Source organism: Pteropus alecto, unplaced genomic scaffold (genome assembly GCF_000325575.1).
Source record: "Pteropus alecto unplaced genomic scaffold, ASM32557v1 scaffold251, whole genome shotgun sequence".
Classification (NCBI taxonomy): Eukaryota; Metazoa; Chordata; class Mammalia; order Chiroptera; family Pteropodidae; genus Pteropus; species Pteropus alecto.
In genome coordinates this window covers 2,909,802-2,915,127 of record NW_006431048.1, presented here as the reverse complement: position 1 = coordinate 2,915,127, position 5,326 = coordinate 2,909,802, and the positions used below count along the sequence as shown (strand labels likewise).

Genomic DNA, 5,326 nt, shown 5'->3' with positions numbered 1-5,326 from the left:
GAATGTCTTTCTTTTTCGGATTCAGTTCAGGATCCCATATTGCATTTAGTTATCATATCTGCTTAGAATCCTTCGTCTGTGACATTTCCAAGTTCTTTTCTTGTTTCTCATGACCCTGATACTTTTGAAAAGTAGTGGTAAGTTATTTTGTAAAATGTCCCTCAATTTAGGTTTGACTGGTGTCTTCCTGATTAGGTTGAGTTTATGCATTTTGGGCAAGAATATTCCAGAAGTCATGTTGTGTCCTTTCAGTGACATCATACACTGAGCAGTTTGTGACGTTAATATGTCCTATTACTGATGACTTGTTACTTATTTATGCTGGGACAACTCTGGTCCCTAAAGCCTGCTTGATGGCTGCAGGATGTGGCACTCATCACTTTCCTTTGTTCTGGGAAGAAGGGAACCTTTGTGGTACAGGAATGTCTATTTCCAGGCTCTGCCAGACCCAGAGCTCCTCCTTGTCCTAACCTTTGTCCCATATATGGAGTCCAGTTTATTCTCAGGATCAGACCCATGTGCTTCTGAACTTCAGCATCCCCACTGCTCATAAAGACATCTCTCATTTCTACTGGGCCTGGATCCTGGCTCTGTGCAGAATCTGACACTGACTTGGCTTTTTGAAAGGCATCTTCTTGCTTGTTGCCTTTTTTCCTGGAATAAAGCCACTATAAGAAAGTAGTTCATTCCTTTCCCCAGTTTTTTTTTCTGCAGGAGCCTGTTCACCAGGAGTCACAGGGTCTTGCTTATAAGAGTCTCTGTTCTGACCTGGGCAGGTTGGCTCTTCCCTCTGGCTTGCGAGGTCCCCAATTCTGCCTGCCCTTTTTCTTGCTCTCCTGTATTAGATCTCTTAGAGTCTTCTCTCTTGTCCACTGGGGATAAATACTTGTCCTGGCTCTTCACTGGGGCCAGCAGCTCAGAGACAGTGTTCCCACTGTCCCAAGCAGCTCCCTCTTGCCTCCATATGGACACCCAGCACCTGGGAAGCTGCCATGTCCCCACTAGGCACATTCTGGGGGTGGGCCAATGAGACCTGAGAAGTATCTGAGCAAGGGGCAAACCTGGGACCAGTTCTGTGGCTTTATTTCAAAATTGAGCTTAAAATTGCCAGCAAGCTGCTCTGTGAGGCACAGCAACCAACATTCCTGATGGGGGAGGGTGTTCCTGAGTCACTTTACTTTGGGGAATTTCCCAGGTCACTGGATCCAGGGACATCTCCTGATTGTAGCTAAGGAGCTCAATTATTTCCCTGGACTCTTTGACCCTTTGAGGAATTCTTAAATTCAACTCTCACAGCCTTCCCCTGATGTAGAAACTCAGCATAGAGAAGCCACGTTCTTAAGCAGGCTAGGGGGATCAATGCCTGAGATCGTTAGGACAGAAGAGGCCAACCAACAGGGGTCCAATGGAGATGAGCTCTGTAGGACAACATTCGGCGTGATTGAAATTGAGTCAGATTGAGTCAGAGTTAAAGTGATGTACAATGGGGGTCAGATGACAGAGAAGGGCCCCATGACAGAAAGTGGGATCTAGTTGGCAAAGAAGATTTAGGATGCTCCGGGGGGAGGGAAGGAGGAAGGAAGAAAAGGCGAATGATAGGGGTGAAAGACTTCCCATTAAGAATGTGGGATCCAGTAGAATAAAGTGATTTGGTGGCAGAGAGGTGCCAGAGTGACAGAGTGGTGAGAATGAAAGGAGAAAAAGAGGGTGGTTGGGACTGGTGGCAAAAGGGGCTCTGGTGACAGAGAGAAGCCTGTATTGAGTGGGAGAAAAGGAGAAAGCTGGGGAGAGGTGAGTCTAGCAGTAGAGAGGATCCTGGTGGCAAAAATGAGAAAGCTGGTGGTGGGGGTTTAAAAAAAGTGGTTGGGGTGACTCCATAGTGTAGTGGTTAACATGCGCGCAGAAGGTCCTGGGTTTGCGCCCCAGGTAGAGCCAAGGACCATACCCCGGGTGTGCCAGCATGTGGGAGGACATGCCCCGCCTTTAGAGATCCAGTTCTTAAGGGGAGATGGCAACATCCAAAGGTCAGGGGTGGAAGTGGGCGGGGGGCAGAATTAAAGAGAGGGAAAAAAACGGTTGTCTAAGGCCATGTCACACTGAACAAGCCCGATCTCATCTGATCTCAGAAGCTAAGCAGGGTTGGGCCTGGTTAGTACTTGGATGGGGGACCATCTAGGAAGACCAGGTGCTGTACGCATAAAAAAATAAAAAATCAGGGATTGTAAGCTGACAAGGTCCCTGCAATCTGAGGTCAACCAAGTGTTGCCTCGCCTAAAATAAAAATTAAAAAAAAAAAAAAGGTTAAGTAGAAAATAAAATGAACCCAACGGCAAGGAGGGCTTTGAGGCAGAGGAAATAAGGGCATTGGTAGGAAGGGGAGAAAAGTGAGGATAAAAGTGAGGATAAAGGAGCAGTGGCAGAGTGGTGGCAGAGAGAAGACAGTGCCAGGTGAAGGGAGTGAATGGAGTGTGAAGTTAGGATGTTGAGAGAGGGAGAGGTCAGAGCGGAGATCGGTACAGTGCCCAGAGGCTGATATAGGCCAGTGTTCCAGGAGGCTCACACAGAGGGGCTACCGACTGGTCTTCCAGAGGGTGTGGTGAGCGCCTGGGTGCCAGGGTTAGACAGGGTGCAGTCAAAGGAACGGTGGAAGCCCAGAGGGACCAGAGGGACCAGAGGGAGCATCCCTTTCACAGTCAGCCTCACAGCAGAGATCATGATACATTGGCTGTCCTCCTCAGGGTGATTGCTCGGGTGGCGGCAACAGACAGAAGAGTGAGCTGCACCAGAAGCATGATGAGCAAGGAAGGCCTGGGAAGGAGCGCCTGACGCCACAATATGCCCCGCCCCCAAGCATCAACTCTCGACATTTCCGCAAGTGTATATAAAAGGACGTGCTCAGGTATGTTCACGTCAGCGTTGTTTGTCATAAACAAAAATAAACTTTAGTCATGTAATAAAACAGTTGGCAGTGGGATGTCAATAAATTAGGACCACACGCATTAACATGAAAAAAAATCTCCAAAAAAATTAAATAAAAAAGTAAATTATGAAAGGATAATAAGAATATATCATTTATGTAAAGCTTATAATCTACAGAACAATACTATTGTTTTGGATGCATATATGAGTAGTAAAAGACTTACATGGAAACGATAAAAACACAAAATTCAGGATAATGGTGAATTGGGGATAGAAAAATGGAGGAAAATGAGGTTGGGGAGGTGCCTTCGACTGTATTGTAAAATCTCAAGCTGAGAAATGCATATGTCAGCGCTCTTTATATATTTTAATGCCTTTTTAAATATCTGAAATAAATTATTTTTAAAGAAGAAAATTGGAGGCATGTAGTTTATTGGATCATTCTATTTTTCTGGATCTTCGAAGTTTTTTTTCAAATTAATAAAATCTCATATTTTAATATAAACTCTATTACTTCCCTTCTTTTGTCAACCGTATTTTACTATTCAAATGAATTGAAGGGAAGGTGGAATGAGGTAGTGATATTATTTCAAAAGTGGTGAACCAAGGTCTCCTCTGCTAAGAAACAGAACTTAGAAGAAATTAAGTTTGGTTCAGTCTGGAGTCTTAATTGAATTTAATTATGTATGAGCTAAGTGTCATAAGGTCCATGATCCTTAAAAGAACTAATCACATTTCAAAGGGCATTGAAAACCATATAAATGTAATAAAGTTGCCTAGTCTAATCATCAGCAGTTATCTGAAAGTCTGTAGAGGAAGTGGTCTACTTAACATTCTAGAAACTAGCCCAGACTTTCGAGTCAGACTTTGCACAATGTCATTTAATACGCATGGAGAAGTAGCAAAGATTTTTACATACAACCACACATACCACAACAAAACATTTCATAAGGATACATGCATATTTAACAACATATATCAGAAACATTGGTGGATGACTATCTGGGGGAGTGAAGATGAATAGGTAAAAGTAAACTAAAATGATATAAAACTACAAAAGGGCTTTATATGAACTGATAATAATAATTTGCTATGAATTGGGGAATAATATTAACCCAATTCTCAACACGTGAGATAAAAAAAACAACAAAAATCTAGTCCCGTGTCCTTAAAGTGGTTATAAATTAGAGGGGGGGAAAAAAAAAGATTGTGTAATATAAATGTGATAGCTTGTAAGATGCTAGGAACTTCTGGACTTTTGGCAAAAGATACAGTATGATAATTTCTTACCCCATGAATTTGTTTGCCCTAATGCATTAGTAATTTGGTTAATAAACAATTTTTTTTTCCAAAAGGAAAAAAAAGACTACCATAACATATTCAGTGGAAGGTATTTCATAGAGTGTACTGTTTTTTCATTTATTCATCTCTTTTGAACTGCGCCTTTGGCTACAAGTGAAGAACCAAAGCATGTAGTTTGCAGAGAGAAGTCATAGAAAGAACAGTGAGCTATGGTGAAAGATGTCACATCCCTGGCCTGGGCAGACAGGAGCTTTCTTTCATGTTGAAGTGAAAAAAATTTAAAGCTAAATATCCAAGTGATGCTACATGTAACACATAAGGACACAGGCTGCATAAACATTTGATCCTAGTTATATTATTGAAAGCGGAATATATATACCAAAATTATTCATAGTTAATGTGATGTGACACCAACCTTCTTATGGGAGAATTCAGGGATTTCTGTGTTAAATGCAGTTTGTTTAGACAAGAAAGGACAGGCTTAACCCAATAAAAATTTATCACTCACTTCACAGTGTGGTGTCTTGGGTGCTTCCTCAGCAGCTTCTTTCCAAAGGGGGACATAGGATCTTGGTTCCTTCCTCTAGAACACAGAGCATCTAATGGAAGAGGGAGCTGGAGAATCATACAGTATGTTTTAAGAGCCAAACTGAAGATGGCTTACCTGGTTCCCCCATATTTCATTGGGTAGTCATGAACCCCACGAGATAATTGCAAGGAAGGCTGGGAAACGTAGTATTCCCAAGTGCCTAAAGAATGGCAAACAGAATGAGGAAAGCACCACGTTGCCACTACCAGACAATTGGTATCAGGAAAATTACTGAAGAAATCAAAAATTGCTACCTATTGATGCTATGACCATAGACAATACTCTGTAACCACTAATTTATAGACGCAAAATGCAAACCACTAAGACAGCTAATCCTGATCTTCAAATGGATCTTGACAGCAAATCTACAAGCAAAAAACAAAAAAAGCAAAAATTCAGCCTAATTTTTCCCTTGTGCAAAAGCTCAGTAAAATTGTAGAATATATGATGCTCCTCCTGATGGGACAGATCTGATAGTGATGAATAAACCTCATATTCCATGAAGGTCCATTACTC

The 5,326-nt window shown here is 42.1% G+C and overlaps 1 pseudogene; it reads left to right on the top strand.

The window, feature by feature from the left end:
• Positions 1–2,078: 2,078 nt before the first annotated feature.
• LOC112486168 lies at positions 2,079–2,197 on the top strand (annotated as a pseudogene).
• The last annotated feature ends 3,129 nt before the right edge of the window (positions 2,198–5,326 follow it).